Below are 21,428 nucleotides of genomic sequence, written 5' to 3' on the forward strand. Positions count from 1 at the left end.
ATACATTGGGTTATAGTCTGATACAATTTTATGTATTTTGTTGCTCAAGTTGTTCCAGCTTTGACAGTTAGGAACTCTTTCACAAGGCTTCTGGAACGCTTTGATATACCTATACTGTTGTGGGGAGTTTTAAAATTTTCCAAGTGCTTCTTTACTTCCTGGTGCTACAAGGTGTTGTTCCAGGCCCATTTTGTATACTTCCTGCTCTAGTCCAAAAATCAGCCATTTCTCCAAGGAACGCTATTTCCAATAATAATTGGAGAATAGTATTAGAAACCAAGCTCTGGGTTCTTGGTGTGCTTATGGCTGATGCAATGTTATTGCTTCTAGGTCCTCTCAACTGACAGAGTAAAGATATATATGTACAGATACTATTGCAGGCATGCAATAGTGTATAAACATACCTACCTACCTACCTACCTACATACATACACACACAAAAAACAAATACATAAATAAATGTTTCTATACAGAACCATCAGTTTTATATATATATATAATATACATATTAACCTAAATATGAGTTCCTAGTGTTTTAGCCAACTCTAATTTATTACCGCATGAATCTTTCTAGCTTCCTCCCTTTATTCATCTGTAGCCTCTCCCTCCAACAGCTAGAAATCTGGCTCCCATGAGCTACCATCTATTTATTTAAATGGTCAGTTATACTACACATGTATAGGATTTCAGAATTGCACCTCTGTTGGGGAAATAGACTTTATCAATGAGGGTACAGTTACTTCTACGTGGTTCCTTTAGCCTTCAGTTTTACTGACTCTACTCATTTTCAGTTACTTATCCTCACCCACCTCCTTCAGTGAAATTGTTTCACGTATTTGTAATATATTTAGTTTCTTTTGTCACATTCTGCATTTGTTCCGCGGATCCTCCAGCCTCCAAAACAATTATTTTTAATTTGCCTATATTAAAGTTCACTATGCTCTGAAGCACTATGGGTTTTGACGAATGCATTATGTCACATATTCAACATTACAGTATCATACAGAATTCTACTTACACTGTGCTAAAAGTCCCCTGTGCTCCAATTATTCATCCATCACTTCTTCTCAAAATCCCTGGCAGCTGCTGATCTTTTTAAACTATCTTTATAGCTTTGTCTTTTCCATAATGGCATATAATTGGAATCATAAAGTCTATAATGATGGGCACCTGTCATTAAGTTTGGAAAGTTCTCAGCCATTACTATTTCAAATATTTCTTCTTCTACTCCATTTTCATTTTTTAGATCTTCTGGTACAACAATTATGTGTATATTACGTTTTTTGAAATTATTTTATAATTTTTGAATGTTCTGTTGTTTTTATGAGTTTTTTCTTTTGCATTTCAGCTTGGGAAATTTTGATTAACCTTTCTTGAAGCTCACTGATTCTTTTCTTGATCATGTCAAGTCTACTGAGGAGAATATCAAGGGCACTCCAATTCTGTTAGTGTTTTTATTTTCTAGCGTTTCCTTTTTATTCTTTCTTAGAAGTCCATCTCTTTGCCTATATTCCCTATCTGTTTCTGCATGCTGCCTACTTTTTTATTTAGAGGCTTTGACATTTTAATCATAGTTACTTTAAATTCCGTGTCAGACACTTCTGTCGAATCTGAGTCTGGTTCTTATGCTTGCTTTGTCTCTTCAGACTGTGTTTTTTATGGCTTTTGTTTGGCATGTCTTACAGTTTTTTTTGAAAGCTAGGCAATTTATATCCTATATTAGGGAATGCATAAATAGGCCTATTTGTGCAAATCTGGCTAGAAATTGAGCTTTGTTTACTGTTTTCTTTATCTATAGGTGCCAGAGAATTCAAATTTCTCCAGTGTCCTTTTTTGGTCTCCCCTCTTCACTATGGGTTTCTGTAATCATACCTTTTCACAATGAATCTGTATCTTTCAGCTCTTTCAGCTGTAATTTGCTAGTATTATACTGGGGCCGCGTTTGTGTGGCAGTAAAGTGTAGAGTAAAGATGTGTTCTCTGATCAAATGATTAAATTTCAGTCTTTTAATGGGCCTGTGTCTCTGACCTGTGACCATCACAGCATTCTTCTTGTATAGATGCCTCCTTTCTCGCTCACCTCCCTTTCCAAGACAGAAAAGCTAGAGCAGGCTGGAGACAAAACTCAGGTCAAACTTTTCACCCTGGAGAGTGGGCCTTTGTTATGGAGAAGGTTCTGAGTATAACCCCCCAACGATTATTCCTCCCTCTGCTGGAGCCATGAGGAGATCTTCCTTGGATCTTCACCAGAAGAACCTAGTGGCATTTCTGGAAGTAAAGCCCAAGAAAGTATGGAGGGCCTCCCTAAGACTGCAGCCCCCCGGAGTTTCTCATTTTCCTGTTAATCCACACGCAGCCTCCAGCAATTGGTCAAATTTACCATATAAGAAATCCTTCCAGTGATAGCTCCAGTGTCTTCTGTCCCAGGTAAGCACATCTCAGCTGTGAGTCTCTGAATTTACCTGTCTCTCCAGTCCTTTGTGTGATAGCCCTGCAAACTCAGCTGGCTAGTGAATCCAAGAAAAATCATTGAGTGGCAGTCTGTCCATGTTTTACTTGTTATAAGGACTGGAGTGACAACTTCCAAGCTCTTTACATGCTGAATCTGAAACTAGAAGCTTCCTATCTGCCTTTTCAAGGAGGTTTATATCCTCTATTCAGACCCATCTTTGGCTCTAGTACCTATCTGCACATTTTCTTATTCTAATATCTCAAGACGGCAATTGCAGAAATTTGTGTTTGCATTCTGTCAACTTTAGAATTCTCCAGAAGTGAGGTTCATTTCTAATTGAGCAAATATGGAGATTCTCAACTAGCCAAAGCATAGTCATATGTGCTAGAATGGATATTCATACAAATTACGACATTCTGCACCTAATTTCAAATTTGCAGACACTTCGGTACAAGTCATTCAGAACGAGAGATGCATCTGCCATGAAATACACTGACGGTGCCTTTCTTTCCTACATGTGAATATAATGAGGTTTTCATAATGTTTTGTGCTTCTACACATTTTTTTTTCCCTAAAAAATTTTTTCATTTTCACCTGAAAAATGTATTTCAAAGCTGAGAGAGGAGGGAGACGCAAGAGGGAAGAGATATGGGAACATATGTGTATGTATAACTGATTCACTTTGTTATAAAGCAGAAACTGGCACACCATTGTGGAGCAATTATACCCCAATAAAGATGTTAAAAAAAGAAAAAAGCTGAGAGAGGCAGAGAGTCTTAGAAATTTTACTCATATTACAGTAGCAACTCAGCGACCGTGTGTGGGAGGATTAGTCTTCTTTATCACACCCATGTTTCCACTATGAATGTTCTTCATTCCCTATACACTAAATCATCATTTGCTTATTTCACTCTGATGTCACTCAGTGCAAAAATTCAGAACATTAACAGGCAGCCAGGAGACTAGGTTAGATGTGGCCTCAAGGAGAAATTGAGTTGCTCTCCTGAAGCAGGTCTCCGTTGACTGCCAATCTCAGGGTTTGCTGCAGTCCAGCACACAAGTTTGTACAATGTTAAGTGTGCATTACCTGGGACTGAAGAACAGTGGTAGTTTGTCATGTCAGTTAGGTAACTTTCCCATTCTAAATGTTGATGCTGCTTTAAGCAAATGGAGATGTCTTTCTCACATCTCACTTTTAACAGGGACACACACACACACACACACACACACACACACACACACACACACACACACACACACACACACACACACACACACACACACACACACACACACAATACGAGGCTTGTCCACCAGAGAAAAAGCTCACTGGGGCCCAGTGAGTGGGTGAATGACTTTGTGCCTGCCTGAATGCTATGACTTCAGAGATCGAGGACAGTTCAGGTTGCTAGATAAAACACAGGACGCCCAGTCAAATTTGAATTACAAATAAACGCTGAATATTTTTTAGTGTTACTACCCTATATCTGGTTGCCCCCTTTTCCCTTAAAATAATTCCACCTGAAGGGCTAGTAGTTTCTTCTCTAAGAATTCAGCTTTTCTCCCCATATCTAGAGACCAAGTTGACAAATAATCCCCTCATGGAAAGGCATCTCAGGAATCAGAAAGCCATAACTGATGGATTACAGGGCTTTTTCTGAGGGCCACGAAGGCACTGGGGTAGGCTTCTGTCACAGTGGAAACTAGACTTCGAGTCCTCTCCAAGAGCAGGTCACAATGTCCACATCCGTTTAGCAACTTGCTCCATGAGTTGGCAGAATGTATTCGTATTGCTATTGGCTGACTTTGCGTAGCGTTTTAGAGGTGTGGAAATAAAGGTCCTCTTGCTAAGAACTGACCATGTGCCAATGACTAAGCACTTAAATGACACAATGCCAACTAATCCCCACAGCAATCCAGTAGATTTGTGTCACTCTCCCCTTTCCCACCTGTGAAATGAAGCTTCCAAGCAGTCAGGGAAAGTCACACTCATACAATTTCATGGCTTAAGTGTTTTAGTTCACTTCCTTTCCAGAGTTCAGTCCTATGCAATCATTTACACAGAGATCAAAGCTGGGACAGAGCAAGGCAAGGACAGAGACAGAGCCCACTATGGGTGAGAAGCCACCAAGATAGGGAAGCCAGGCCCTGTAAAGACATTTGGAGAGGAAAAGATACCACAAAGATCTAAAGGCCCCAGGTCTCACCAGCAATAATCAGGTGTTGGAATCTCAGCACCATTCAGAATCTGAAAGATCTCCGGAGTATACGGAATACCCATAAAGGAGAAATAACTTCCTCCCCCAGCAATCCTCATGTGTCAGGCACTGTCATAAAGGGTATTTATTTGACATTTTATTTAACCTTCAAAATAACCTTGTGGTCTGTGAATTGGTTGCACGCTTTACAGGAACACAAGGCTCAGAAAGATGAAAATACTTGCTGACAGTCTTCTGGTGAGGAGGGCACTGAACTGGGATTCAGATTCAGGGCTGTTTAAAGCCTTTGCTCTTTCCACATGCACCTCACTGCTTCTATGAATGGTTGCTACCCATAATATACGGAAACCTACTCCTGAGTGTGTAATCTTGCTGAGTTAAGTAGCTCGGCCGTTTATTTTTAAATCAATCACCGGTGATTAGAGTATATTTCAGCGGGGAAAATGTCAACTTTCAGTTTCTTAGTTTGCCACATGACTTTTAAAAAACTCAGGGAAAATTATATGTGTATATTCTTTAATTTCAACCCAATACAAAGGGGCTAAGCTGATCTCATGTCGAGGCTAGGACTCTAGGCTTCATTTACAGCCTAGTTCAGAGTCACGGGCAGGGGACTGGTTTTGTTAAATTCAGTCTGCGACCCCAATTTTTGAATTTTGCTTAGAAAGTCTTAGAGTTCAACTCCAAGACTTAGAGGCAGCAGAAGACTTCAGCAATAGAGTTACTTAGGAAGTTAATCTGGGGTATCTAAGATGTTGTGAGACGTACCAGAAATATGGCCCAGCCATGACCCTAAGCACTGTGAAAGAAGGTGAGGTTCCAAGACTGTCAGGAATTGGATGTGAGGGAAAAGAACAGGTGCCAGAAAGGCAGCATGATTATGGCTAGAGGGACCAGCTATACAGATGCACCACTTACTGGAGATTCAATAGGAAGTCAGCCATCCATCCATGAGGCATACCAGGCTCTGCACAGGGGTGGGAAAGTACTCTTCCTAGTGAGAGCCTAGCCAGTGTGACTTTCCTACCTAGACTGCCACTTCTACTTAATTTCTGTGCCTTTCTTGTGAAGCACTCTTCATAGCCACAGATACTCATTTTGGTCAAGATGTCATATTCACAGTAGAGTTACTAAGACCTCAGCCTGAGTTCGGAAATGATAGCTCTGTGAGCTTGTTCACAATATTATGGAATCGGGAACAGCACTGTAATTATTTCAGTTCTCCTCCAGTGGGCTAACATTAGGCCCACATTTAATTTTCTCCCACCTTATCAAATTCCTTACTGACAAAGTCTTTTAAAGCTCAATTAATTCACCAATATGATTACATTCTCTGAAGAACATATAAGCATCATTGCTCTGTAGAGAGGCTTTCTCAGTATTCTCTACTGTCAGAATGGATCCTTGAACTGGAGAAATTCCAACTGTGATTCAAAGGGGAGAATTTACAGTAGTGCAGTTAATTTTTATGGTTTAAAAGTCATTTTAAAAGATGTTCTTGATAAGATCCTTACACTGTTCAGTCATGTTTAGTAGGCATGTGTTTACTCATATCTCTGAGTAGAGGAGAATTTTTCCTGACTATAAAGGTGGCTGACTTGAGATAAAGTCTATAGGAACGTTGCCACAGTGCTGCACAGAAATTCTGATTTTTGTCCTATTTAAAGAAAAAAAATGAGAATAACAACAAATAAATTATAACAGAACTACTCACATATTAAGGATTTTCTTTTATCCATTTCAAAGTCTTATATAATTGGAACCAAGCCTGATTATACATAATTTTGCTTATTTATCTCTCTTTAAAAAGGGGGGGCACTAGATCTGGAACTAGAAACAACCTTATTCAGGGGATCTCTAATACTGCAATTTTATGACTTTTTTTTTTTACTAAAATATCTTCATTTCAGAATAAGGAGACAGATATTTGTTGAATATAAAAGATCACAGAAATTAAAATATGAGAAAAACTGGAAATAAATTTATATATTCCCCAACATTTATGATAAAATTACCATCTTTCCATTTTAGGTTCAGTGAATATCATTTAAGGTGCAGAACCAGCCTAAAATGGACTTCGTGAATTAACTGCCTAAATATATTCAGATTTGCATATGGCATATTTAAAAACAGGTTTATCAGATTAGCCAAAATTCTGCCAGGGAAATTTTGCACATGCATTTTTCCCTTTGAAGTACAGAGAAATTCACTCAATTGTATTATCACTATAGGGACTAGAAAATTCATTACATTATTTAAGCCTTAAGAGAATATGCAAATGCAACATCACTGTGTGCTAAGAATATTGTTTATTAAAAAGATATAAAGTTTTGGGGCTTCCCTGGTGGTGCAGTTGTTGAGAATCTGCCTGCCAATGCAGGGGACATGGGTTCGAGCCCTGGTCTGGGAAGATCCCACATGCCGCGGAGCAACTAGGCCCGTGAGCCACAACTACTGAGCCTGCGCGTCTGGAGCCTGTGCTCCGCAACGAGAGGCCATGATAGTGAGAGGCCCGCGCACCGCGATGAAGAGTGGCCCCCGCTTGCCGCAACTAGAGAAAGCCCTCGCACAGAAACGAAGACCCAACACAGCCAAAAATAAATTAATTAATTAATAATAAAAAGATATAAAGTTTGATTTTCAAACTTTTTTATTTTATTTATTTCAAATCTGAGATTTTGTAGATGGTGTTTCACTTAATCATTGTCAAACAAATTATTCCTAATTTTTATCAATTCATATTTGGTTATCAAAGGCATGTCCATAGACTTTACAGTTTCCTCTCTGATAATGTAAAGAACTTGGAAGGCATTACTCTCATCCTCCCAACAGAAAAAAAGCTGGGCAAAGTAGAAACGTACAACTCTTCTTAGAGCCATCCGAGAATTGAGGTCATAAGGAAAATTGCTGCTGCCTTAAAAACTGGAGAGACAGGTGAATACAGAAAATCACAAGCTTGCCAGGATCAAAAACCACCTGCTGGAGCCAGAAACTAGTAAGAACACTTAAATTGTAATAGACTAATAGCTGGAGACTGAGTGTGGACTCACCTGAGAGAGAAAAACTCCCAGTGATACAGCCTTAGAGGCAATTTTGTGAGATTTCCCTACAGGAGACCCTCCAGGTTCTCATTGTGAAGACTGGAGAAAAACCCTCTCATGTATCTGACAGGGGGAGAGAAAAAGTTACCATTTTAAATATTCCCAGAGTGTTCTGTTAGCCTTGACAAAGGATAATCCTCAGAGAAAACTATTGTAACAGAGCCTATCCAACACGAGAAATAACCAACTCTAGTCCCCTCTAGCCTTTGGCATGGGGAAAGGGAAATATCCATTTATAGACCCCTCTAGGCTTCCTGTCTCACAAGATTTAGATATGACAGAGATTTTTGAATTATCAGATCAAGAATTTAAATTAACTGATTAATATGCTAAAGGAATCTAATGAAAAAGTAGACAACATGAAAAAACAGATGGGCAATGCAGGCAGGAAAATGGAAACTCTAAGAAATAGAGGAAACATTAAAGAAAGCCCACTGAAATAAAAATGAAAAAATGTCTTTGATGGACTTAACAGTTGACATGTTCAAGGAAAGAATCAACAAGCTTGAAAATTGTCAATAGAAACTTTACAAACTCAAAAGTAAAGAGAAAAAGAATTTTTAAAACAATATCCAAGAACTGGTGAACAGTTAGAAACAGTGTAACATATACAATGGGAATACCAGAAGTAAAACAAAACAAAGAAATGTACAAAAAATATTTGAAGTAATAATGACTGAAAATTTTCCACAATTCATGAAGGACACAAAACCACTGATCCAGGAAGCTCAGGGAACACTATGCAAGAAAAATACAAAAAAAAAAAAAAAAATCTACATTAGGTATATCATATTCAGTATACCCAAAATCAAAGTCTTGAAAGAAGCCTGAGGGAGGGAGGGGAAACATTTTACCTATAGAAGAATAAGGATAAGAATTATAACATTCTTCTCTTCAGAAACCATGGAAGCAAGAGGAGAATGGGGTAAACATTTAAAAGTGTTGAAGAACAGTAGAACAAAAGTAAACCATCACCAAACAAGAATTCTGTATCCAGTGAAATTATTTTCCTATAATGAAGTAAAAATACTTTCTCAGACAAACATTAAGAGATTTTGTTGCTAGTAGAAGTGGCTGGCCAGAAACATTGGAAGTTAATTCAGGGAGAAAGATCTACGTAAGATAAGGAAAGGAAGAGCTCCAGAGAAAGAATAAAAGAAGGTAAAATACCCTTTTTTTTCTTATTCTTAATTGAGCTAATGGGTAACTGTTCAAAAAATAATGATTACAGCTCATTTTAAGTAAAATGAATAACAGTGATATTATAAGGGAATAGAAGGACTAATTGAGAATACTTTGTTACCTGTAGTATTCATGAAGCAGTAAAGTGTTACAGTTGACCCTTAAAGAACGTGAGGGTTAATCCACATATAATTTACAGCTGGCTTTCTGTATCCACAGTTCCTCTGTATCCACGGATTCAACCAACCACAGACCATGTAGTACTATATTATTTACTACTGAAAAATATTCTCTTGTAAGTGGACCCAGGCAGTTTGAACCAGTGTTGTTCAAGGGTCAACTTGAGAGTATTTGAGAGTAGACTTATCCTAGTTGTAAATGTATATTGTACTCTAGGGCAACCACTAACAAAATTTAACAAGGAAGTATAATCGATGTGCTAAGAGAGAAAACAAAAATTGCTATCACGTAAAAAACTTAGTTAGAACCAAAGAAGAGAGAGAAAGAATGGAAGGAAAAAGAAAAGAAGAATTAAAAAAAAAAATCAATGAACAGAAAACAGTTATAAATATGGTAGATATTAACCCAAAATTACATAAAAATCACTTTATATATGAATATGGTAACCACACAAATTAAAAGAAACAGAGTATATGTATTTAAAAAAAAATCAAGATGAAACTATGCATTGTCTTTAAGTATACTGCCACACATAGCTTAAAAGTAGAGGAGTGGGGCTTCCCTGGTGGCGCAGTGGTTGAGAGTCCGCCTGCCGATGCAGGGGACAGGGGTTCGTGCCCCGGTCCGGGAAGATCCCACATGCTGCGGAGCGGCTGGGCCCGTGAGCCATGGCCGCTGAGCCTGCGCATCCGGAGCCTATGCTCCACAACGGGAGAGGCCACAGCAGTGAGAGGCCCGCGTATAGCAAAAAAAAAAAAAAAAAAAAAAAAAAAAAAAAAAAAAAAATAGAGGAGTGGAGTTAAATACACCATGTAAAACCAATCTAAAGAAATCTGGTATATAAAATAAGGATGCCCATTCCTGCCACTTTTATAACATAGTACTCAAAGTCCTAGCCAGAGCAATTAGGCAAAATAAACTAACTAACCAACTAACTAAATCAATAAAAACCACCCAATTGGAAAGGAAGAAGTACAACTATCTCTATGTGCAGATGACATAATGTTATATATAGAAAACCCTAAAGACTCCACCAAAAAACTTTTAGCACTAGAAAATGAGTTTAGTAAAGTTGTGGGGTACAAGATCAATATACAAAAATTAGGTGTGCTTCTATACACTAACATCAAACTGTCAGAAAGAGGAATTAAGAAAACAATCCCATTTATAAATGCATCAAAAATAAAATACCTTGGGATAAAATTTAACCAAGGAAGTAAAATATCTGTACACTGAAAACTACAAGATACTGATTAAAGAAACTGAAGAAGACCCAAATAAATGGAAAGATGTTCTTTGCTCATGGATTGGAAGAATTAATATTGTAAAGTGTCACACTACCCATATCAATCTACAGATTCAATGCAATCCCTATCAAAATTCCAAAGACTTTTTCATAGAAATAGAAAAAAATCCTAATATTTGTATGGAACCACAAATGGCCTGCATAGCCAGAGTAATCTTGAGAAAGAACAAATCTGGAGTCATCACACTTTTTGATTTCAAGCTATATTACAAAGCTATAGTAATAAAAACAGTGTGGTGTTGGCATACAAATAAAAACAGAGATCATATAATGGTATGAAGAGCTAAGAAATAAAGCCACACATATATAGCCAATTAATTTATGACAAAGCAGCCTTGAATATATAATGGTGAAAGGATAATCTCTTTAATAAATGGTGTTGGAAAAACTGGACAACTATATGCAAAAGAATGAAACTAGACCCCTATTCTACACCATACACAAAAATCAACTCAAAATGGATTAAAAAATCTGAAACCATAAAGCTCCAAGAAGGAAACATAGGTGGTAAGCTCTTTAACATCAGTCTTGGCAACAATTTTTTGGACTTGACACTAAAAACAAAAGCAAAACTAAACAAGTGGGACTATATTAAACTAAAAAGCTTCTGCACAGCAAGGAAACCATCAACAAAATGAAAAGGCACCCTATGGAATGGGAGAAAAAATTGCAAATCACATGTCTGATAAGGAGTTAATATCCAAAATTTATTAAGAACTCATACAACTCAGTGGCAAAAAAAAAAAAAAAAAATCTAGTTAAATGGTCAGAGAACTGAATAGTCATTTTTCCAAAGAACACATACATTGTCCAAAAGGTACGTGAAAAGATGTTCAACATCACTAATCATTAGGTAATGTAAATCAAAGCCACAGTGAGATATCACCTCACACCTGTTAGAATGGCTGATATCAAAAAGACGAGAGGTAACATAATATAATTATTGCCCAATAAACTGGGAAAATAATCCAGACTGCTGATCCCCATTCTCCAGAGTTTTTACTTTAGGAAGTCTGGGGTGGGGTTAAGAATGTGAACAGCTTCATGTAGTTGCAGCCTGACAATGCCTCCCCTTGGGTCTTGGCCCTGGACCACTTGCCTCTTACTTGCTGCTCTGGGTTTTTACTGACTCTTTGCACATGCAACCCAAAGTAATGCAAGAAGTTTATGCTCACATGGCCATTCTTTACAATACAGAACTGAGCTAATGGTTAAATATTTCCCTTTTTCAATTCTTAGGTGGACAGTTCTGGCTTCTCAATCATATGGCTTCTCAAAATGTCCTACAGGATTATTCACTGGCCATACTGGGGTCCAATTAAATAACGATTCTTAGTATAAACTTTCACTCCTTCCCTGTTTACATACCTCCCCTCATTCTTTGCTCCTGAACAGCCACAAAAAAGAAATTTGGTGTAACTGTGTTGATTTCAGACCAAGCTGACTTCAGAGCAGGAAAAACTTCAGGAATAAAGAGGGGCATTGCATAATGATGACGAGGTCAATTCTCCAAGAAGACACAAAATCCTTAATTTATATGTACTTATCAAAACAACATGAAGGGACTTCCCTGGTGGTCCAGTGATAAAGAGTCCACCTTACAATGCAGGGGACGTGGGTTCTATCCCTGGTCAGGGAATTAAGATCCCACATGACACAGGGCAACTAAGCCCGTGTGCCACAACTACTGACCTCGTGTGCCTCAAGTAGAGAGACTGCATGCCACAAACTACAGAGCCCATGTGCCCTGGAGCCTGAGCACCACAACTAGAGAGAGAAAACCCACATGCCACAACTAGAGAGAAGCCTGTGTGCTGCAATGAAGAGCCTGCACGCCACAACGAAAGATCCTGGATGCCTCAATGAAGATCCCGTGTGCCGCAACTAAGACCCGACGCAGCCAAAAATAAATAAATTTTAAAATAAAATAAATATTTTTTAAAAACACCAACAACATGAAAATGCATGAGGTAAAACTTACAGAACTGGTGCTTCCCTGGTGGCGCAGTGGTTGGGAGTCTGCCTGCCAATGCAGGGGACATAGGCTCGAGCCCTGGTCCGGGAAGATCCCATATGCTGCGGAGCAACTAAGCCTGTGCACCACAACTACTGAGCCTGTGCTCCAGAGCCCATGAGCCACAACTACTGAAGTCTGCAGGCCTAGAGCATGTGCTCTGTCATGAGAAGCCACCGCAACGAGAAGCCCACACACCACAATGAAGAGTAGGCCCTGCTTGCTGCAATTAGATAAAGTCTGCACAAAGCAATGAAGACCCAGCATAGCCAAAAATAAATAAATAAAATTTAAAAAAAACTTACAGAACTAAGGAGAAATAGATAAATCCACTCTTATAGTTGGATACTTCAACACCACTCTATCAGAAATGGACAGATCCAGCAGGCAGGAAATCGGTAAGGACAAAGTTGACTGAACAACAACATTAACAAACTGCATCTATTTGACATTTATAGAAGACTTTATCCAACAACAGCAGATTGTACATTCTTTCTAACTTCATGTAAAATATTCACCAAGATAGGCCACATTCTGGGTCATAAAACACATCTGAAAACATTTAAAGAATAAAGATCATACAAAATATACTATCAAACCACATGGAATTAAAATGTAAGTCAGTAACAGAAAGATAGCTGGACAATCCCATGTATTTGGAGATCAAACAACACACTTTTAAGTAACACATGGATCAAAGAAGAATCAAGAGAAATTAAAGAAAAAAACGTTGGGAATAAAAACAAATGAAAAGACAACTTATCACAATTTGTGGGATGCAGCCAAAACTGATCTTAGAAGAAAATTTATAGCATTAAAAATATATATAAGAAAAGAACAACCTAAAGATCAATAACCTAAGTTTCTACTTTAGAAAACTGCACAAGAAGAGAAAATTAAATCCAAAGTAAGCAGAAGATAAGAAGTAATAAAAATTAACGCAGAACTGATTCACTTTGTTATAAAGCAGAAACTAACACACCACTGTAAAGCAATTATACTCCAATAAAGATGTTAAAAAAAAAGAAAAAAATTAAAGCAGAAATCAATAAAACTGAAAACAAGGAATCAAGAAAGAAAGTCAATAAAACCAAAAGCTGGTTCTTTGAAAAGATCAGTAAAATTGATAAATCTGTAGCCAGATTAGCCAAGAAAAAAAGTGAGAACACATAAATTACTAACATAAAAAAAATGAACAGGGGACCATTACAAATGATCTCATGGATATTAAAAAAGATAATAAAGGAATATTATGAACAACTCTATGGCCACACATTTGATAATTTATAAGAATTTGATCAAATCCTTGAAAGACAAAATCTACAAAAACTCTCACAAGGAAAAACAGACAACATGAATAAGGCTACATCTATTAAAGAAACTGAATAAATTGTAGGTAACTTTCTAAGAAAGAATCCATATGACCTAAGGTTTAATGATGAGTTTTTAGAAACAACACCAACAGCATGATTTATGAAAGAAAAGTTGAAATTTGGGGGCTTATTAAAATTAAAAATATTTGTTCTGCAAAAGGCATTGTGAACAGAATGAAAAGACAAGCCAAAGACATAAAAATATTTGCAAAACAAATATTTGATAAAGAAGTTATACCCAAGGGAAAAAAAAGACCCTTAAAACTCAACAACAGGGTAGGACCTTCAAGATGGTGAAGGAGTAAAATGTGGAGATCACCTTTGTCCCCACAAATACATCAAAAATAAATCTACATGTGGAACAGCTCCTGCAGAGCACCTACTGAATGCTGGTAGAAGACCTCAGACTTCCCAAAAGGCAAGAAACTCCTCACATACCTGGGTAGGGCAAAAGAAAAATGAAAAAAAAGAGACAAAAGAATAGGGATGGGACCTGCACCCCTGGGAGGGAGCTGTGAAGGAGGAAAAATTTCCACACACTAGGAAGACCCTTCACTGGTGGAAACGGGCAGTGAGTCGGCGGGGAAGCTTCGGAGTCATGGAGGAGAGTGCATCAACAGGTGTGCAGAGGGCAAAGCACAGAGATTACTGCACAGAGGATTGGTGCCGATCAACAAACACTCACCAGCCTGAGAGGCTTGTCTGCACAGGTGCCGGGGCAGCTGGGGGCTGGGAGCTGAGGATCAGGTTTCAGAGGTCAGATCCCAGGGAGAGGACTGGGGTTGGCTGCATGAAAACAGCCTGAAGAGGGAAACTGCACCACAGCTAACCAGGAGGGAGTCCGGGAAAAAGTCTGGAACTGCTAAGAGGCAAGAGACCATTGTTTCAGGGTGTGCCAGGAGAGGAGATTCAGAGCACCACCTAAATGAGACTCATAGACTGGTGCAAGCCACGGCTATCAGCGCAGACACCAGAGACGGGCACGAAACGCTAAGGCTGCTACTGCAGCCATCAAGAAGCCTGTGTGCAAGCACAAGTCACTATCCACACCTCCCCTCCTGGGAGAGTGTGCAGCCCACCACTGCCAGGGTCCCGTGATCCAGGGACAACTTCCCCGGGAGAACACATGGCGCATCTAAGGCTGCTGGAACGTCATGCCGGCCTCTGCCACCACAGGCTTGACCTGCATTCCATACCCCTCCTTCCCCCCGGCCTGAGTGAGCCAGAGCCCCTGAATCAGCCGCTACTTTAACCCTGTCCTGTGTGAGCGAAGAACAGACACTTCAGGCGACCTACATGCAGAGGTGGGGACAAATCCAAAGCTGAACCGCAGGAGCTGTGCGAACAAAGAAGAGAAAGGGAAATCTCTCCATGCAGTCTCAGGAGCAGCGGATTAAATCTCCACAATCAACTTGATGTGCCCTGCATCTGTGGAATACCTGAATAGACAACAAATCATCCCAAAATTGACGAGGTGGATTTTGGGAGCCACTGTAGACTTGGGGTTTGCTTACAGTTGTGACCAGCTAGTTTCTGATTTTTATGTTTATCTTAGAATAGTTTTAGTGCTTGTTATCATTGGTGGATTTGTTTATTGGTTTGGCTGCTCTCCTTTTTTAATTACTTTTTTCTATTAATAATTTTTTTTATTTTAATAACTTCATTTATTTTATTTTATTTTTTTCTCTTTCTTTCTTTGTTTTCTCCCTTTACTTACAAGCCGTGTGGCTGACAGGGTCTTGGTGCTCCAGCTGGGTGTCAGGCTGAGCCTCTGTGGTGGGAGAGCTGAGTTCAGCATACTGGACCACCAGAGACATCCCAGTCCCATGTAATATCAATTGGCAAGGCCTCTCTCAGAGACCTCGGTCTAAACGCTAAGACCCAGCTCCACTCAACGACCAGCAAGCTCCAGTGCTGGACACCCCATGCCAAACAACTAGCAAGACAGGGATAAAACGCCATCCATTAGCAAAGAGGATGCCTAAAATCATACTAAGGTCACAGATACTGTAAAACACACCACCAGACGCAGTCCCACCCACCAGAAATACATGATCCAGCCTCATCAACCAGAACACAGGCACCAGTCCCCTCCACCAGGAAGCCTACACAACCCACTGAACCAACCTTACCCACTGGGGGCAGACACCAAAAACAAGAGCAACAACAAACCTGCAGCCTGCAAAAAGGAGACCCGAAACACAGTAAGTTAAGCAAAGTGAGAAGACAGAGAAATACACAGCAGATGAAGGAACAAAGTAAAAACCTACCAGACCAAACATATGAAGAGGAAAGAGAGAGTCTAGCTGAAAAAGAATTCAGAGTAATGATAGTAAAGATAATCCAGAATCTTGGAAATAGAATGGAAAAAATACAACAAACGTTTAACAAGGAACTAGAAGAACTAAAGAGCAAACAAACAAGGATGAACAACACAATAAATGAAATTAACAATTCTCTAGAAGGAATCAATAGCAGAATAACTGAGGCAGAAGAATGGATAAGTGAACTGGAAGATAAAAGAGTGGACATAACTACTGCAGAGCAGAACAAATAAAAAAGAATGAAAAGAATGGAGGACAGTCTCAGAGACCTCTGGGACAATATTAAACATATCAACATTTGAATTATAGGGGTCCCAGAAGAAGAAGAGAAAAAGAAAGGGAATGAGAAAATATTTGAAAAGATTATAGTTGAAACCTTCCCTAATATGGGAAAGGAAATAGTCACTCAAGTCCAGGAAGCACAGAGCCCCATACAGGATAAATGCAAGGAGAAACACACCAAGACACATATTAATCAACCTATCAAAAATTAAATACAAAGAAAAAATATTAAAAGCAGCAAAGGAAAAGCAACAAATAACATACAAGGGAATCCCTATAAGGTTAAGAGCTGATCTTTCAGCAGAAACTCTGCAAGCCAGAAGGGAATGGCAGGACATATTTAAAGTGATGAGAGGGAAAAACCTACAACCAAGATTACTCTACTAAGCAAGGATCTCATTCAGATTCAATGGAGAAATTACAACATTTACAGACAAGCAAAAGCTAAGAGAATTCAGCACAACCAAACCAGCTTTACAACCAATGCTAAAGGAACTTCTCTAGGCAGAAAACACAAGAGAAGGAAAGGACCCACTAAAAAAATGCAAAACAATTAAGAAAATGGTAATAGGAACATACATATCGATACTTACCTTAAATGTAAATGGATTAATTGCTCCAACCAAAAGACACAGACTGGCTGAATGGATACAAAAACAAGACCCGTATATATGCTGTCTACAAGAGACCCACTTCAGACCTAGGGAGACATACAGACTGAAAGTGAGGGGATGGAAAAAGATATTCCATGCAAATGGAAATCAAAAGAAAGCTGGAGGAGCAATTCTTGTATCAGAAAAAATAGACATTAAAATAAAGACTATTAGAAGAGACAAAGAAGGACACTACATAATGATCAAGGGATTGATCCAAGAAGAAGATATAACAATTTTAAATATTTATGCACCCAACATAGGAGCACCTCAGTACATAAGGCAAATGCTAACAGCCATAAAAGAGGAAATCAACAGTAACACAGTAATAGTAGGGGACTTTAACACCATAGTTTCACCAATGGACAAATCATCCAAAATGAAAATAAATAAGGAAACACAAGCTTTAAATGACACATGAAACAGGATGGACTTAATTGATATTTATAGGACATTCCATCCCAAAACAACAGAACAGATTTTCTTCTCAAGTGCTCATGGAACATTCGCCAGGATAGATCATATCGTGATTCACAAATCAAGCCTTGGTAAATTTAAGAAAATTGAAATTGTATCAAGTATCTTTTCTAACCACAACGCTATGAGACTATGTATCAATTATAGGAAAAAAACTGTAAAAAATACAAACACATGGAGTCTAAACAACACTACTAAATAACTGAGATCACTGAAGAAATCAAAGAGGAAATCAAAATATACCTAGAAACAAATGACAATTAAAACACGACATCCCCAAACCTGTGAGATGCAGCAAATGCAGTTGTAAGAGGTAAGTTTATAGCAATAAAATTCTACCTCAAGAAACAAGAAGAATCTCACATAAACAACCTAACCATCTACCTAAAGCAAATAGAGGAAGAAGAACAAAAAACAAATCCCAAAGTTAGCAGAAGGAAAGAAAACAGAAAGATCAGATCAGAAATCAATGAAAAAGAAATGAAGAAAACAATAGCAAAGGTCAATAAAATTAAAAGCTGATTCTTTGAGAAGATAAATAAAATTGATAAAATATTAGCAAGATTCATCAAGAAAAAAAGGGAGAAGTCTCAAATCAACAGAATTAGAAATGAAAAAAGAGAAGTAACAACTGACACTGCAGAAATACAAAGGATCATGAGAGCTTACTACAAGCAACTATATGCCAATAAAATGGACAACCTGGAAGAAATGGACAAATTCTTAAAATATCACAAGTTCCGAGACTAAACCAGGAAGAAACAAAATATAAACAGACCAATCACAAGCACTGAAATTGAAACTGTGATTAAAAATCTTCCAACAAACCAAAGCCCAGGACAAGCTGGCTTCACAGGTGAATTCTATCAAATATTTAGAGAACAGCTAACACCTATCCTTCTCAAACTCTTCCAAAATATAGCAGAGGAAGGAACAATCCCAAACTCATTCTATGAGGCCACCATCACCCTGATACCAAAACCAGACAAAGATGTCACAAAAAAAGAAAACTACAGGCCAATATCAATGATGAACATAGATGCAAAAATCCTCATCAAAATACTAGCAAACAGAATCCAACAGCACATTAAAGGGACCACACACCATGATCAAGTGGGGTTTATCCCAGAAATGCAAGGATTCTTCAATATATGCAAATCAATTAATATGATACACCATAATAACAAACTAAAGGATAAAAAAAAAAGATAATCTCGATAGATGCAGAAAAAGCTTTAGACAAAATTCAACACCGATTTACGATAAAAATCCTCCAGAAAGTAGGCATAGAGGGAACTTACCTCAACATAATAAGGGCATTATATGACAAAGCCACAGCCAACACTGTTCTCAATGGTGAAAAAATGAAACCATTTCCACTAAGATCAGGAACAAGAAAAGGTTGCCCACTCTCACCACTATTATGCAACATAGTTTTGGAAGTTTTAGCCACAGCAGTCAGAGAAGAAAAAGAAATAAAAGGAATCCAAATCGGGAAAGAAGAAGTAAAACCGTCACTGTTTGCAGATGACATGATACTATACATACCAAATCCGAAAGATGCTACCGGAAAACTACTAGAGCTAATCAATGAATTTGGTAAAGTAGCAGAATACAAAATTAATGCACAGAAATCTCTTGCATTCCTATACACTAATGATGAAAAATCTGAAAGAGAAATTAAGGAAACACCCCCATTTACCATTGCAATGAAAAGAATAAAATACCTAGGAAGAAATCTACCTGAGTCAACAAAAGACCTATATGCAGAAAACTATAAGACACTGATGAAAGAAATAAAAGATGATACAAACAGATGGAGAGATATACCATGTTCTTGGATTGCAAGAATCAACATTGTGAAAATGACTCTACTACCCAAAGCAATCTACAGATTCAATGCAATCCCTATCAAACTACCAATGTAATTTTTCACAGAACTAGGACAAAAAATTTCACAATTTGTATAGAAACACAAAAACCCCATATAGACAAAATAATCTTGAGAAAGAAAAACGAAGCTCGAGGAATTAGGCTCCCTTACTTCAGACTTTACTACAAAGCTACAGTAATCAAGACAGTATGATAATGGCACAAAAACAGAAATATAGACCAATGGAACAGGATAGAAAACCCAGAGATAAACCCATGCACATATGGTCATCTTTTCTTTCATAAAGGAGTTAAGAATATACAATGGAGAAAAGACAGTCTCTTCAATAAGTGGTGCTGGGAAAACTGGACAGCTACATGTAAAAGAATGAAATTAGAACACTCCCTAACACCACACACAAAAATAAACTCAAAATGGATTAAAGACCTAAATGTAAGGTCAGACACTATAAAACTCTTAGCGGAAAACATAGGCAGAACACTCTATGACATAAACCACAGAAAGATCCTTTTTGACTCACCTCCTAGAGAAATCGAAATAAAAACAAAAATAAACAAATGGGACCTAATGAAACTTAAGAGCTTTTGCACAGCAAAGGAAACCATAAAAAAGATGAAAAGACAACCTTCAGAATGGAAGAAAATATTTGCAAATGAAGCAACCGACAAAGGATTAGTCTCCAAAATATACAAGCAACTCATGCCACTCAATATCCAAAAAACAAACAAACCAATCCCAAAATGGGCAGAAGACCTAAATAGACATGTCTCCAAAGAAGATATACAGATTGCCAACAAACACATGAAAGGATGCTCAACATCCCTAATCATTAGAGAAATGCTAATCAAAACTATAGTGTGGTATCACCTCATACCAGTCAGAATGGCCATCATCAAAAAAATCTACAAACAATAAATGCTGGAGAGGGTGTGGAGAAAAGGGAACCCTCTTGCACTGTTGGTGGGAATGTAAAGTGATACATCCACTATGGAAAACAGTATGGAGGTTCCTTAAAAAACTAAACATAGAACTACCATACGACCCAGCAATCCCACTACTGGGCATATATCCTGAGAAAACTATAATTCAAAAAGAGACATGTACCACAATGTTCATTGCACCACTATTTACAATAGCCAGGACATGCAAGCAACCTAAGTGTCCAACGACAGATGAATGGATAAAGAAGATGTGGCACATATATACAATGGAATATTACTCAGCCATAAAAAGAAATGAAATTGAGTTATTTGTAGTGAGGTGGATGGACCTAGAGTCTGTCATACAGAGTGAAGTAAGTCAGAAAGAGAAAAACAAATACTCTATGCTAACACATATATATAGAATGTAAAAAAAAAAAAAAAAAAAGATTCGGAAGAACCTAGGGGCAGGACAGGAATGAAGACACAGATGTAGAGGATGGACTTGAGGACACGGGGAGGGGGAAGGGTAAGCTGGGACGAAATGAGAGAGTGGCACTGATATATATACACTACCAAATGTAAAATAGATAGCTATTGGGAAGCAGCCGCATAGTATAGAGTGATCGGCTCGGTGCTTTTTTACTACCTAGAGGGGTGGGATAGGGAGGGTAGGAGGGAGCGAGATGCAAGAGGGAAGAGATATGGGAACATATGTATATGTATAACTGATTCCCTTTGTTATAAAGCAGAAACTAACAAACCATTGTAAAGCAATTATACTCCAATAAAGATGTTAAAAAACAAACAAACAAAAAGGTCCAATGTAGATAATTCATGTGACTGACCGTTGGGGAGAATGATGTTAATATTACTGATGTTATTATTATTATCAGAATTCATGCAATAAAAACAAAATTATATTCTTAGGGAGAAAAACCTCAACAATAAGAAAACAACCACATTTAAAAAATGAACAAAAGATCTTAAAGGACAAAAAAATATATAATTTTGGCAAAAAGCATGTGCTCAAAGTCATGTGTCCTTAAAAA

The 21,428-nt window shown here is 38.0% G+C and overlaps 1 protein-coding gene across 10 annotated transcripts in view; it reads right to left on the reverse strand.

Moving 5' to 3' along the window:
* The window catches only part of NRG3 (neuregulin 3), a 1,064,106-nt gene that overhangs the window by 77,799 nt on the left and 964,879 nt on the right, over positions 1-21,428 (reverse strand). The gene's annotated exons all lie outside the window — the stretch shown is intronic.

This window comes from Globicephala melas, chromosome 16 (assembly GCF_963455315.2).
Source record: "Globicephala melas chromosome 16, mGloMel1.2, whole genome shotgun sequence".
Classification (NCBI taxonomy): Eukaryota; Metazoa; Chordata; class Mammalia; order Artiodactyla; family Delphinidae; genus Globicephala; species Globicephala melas.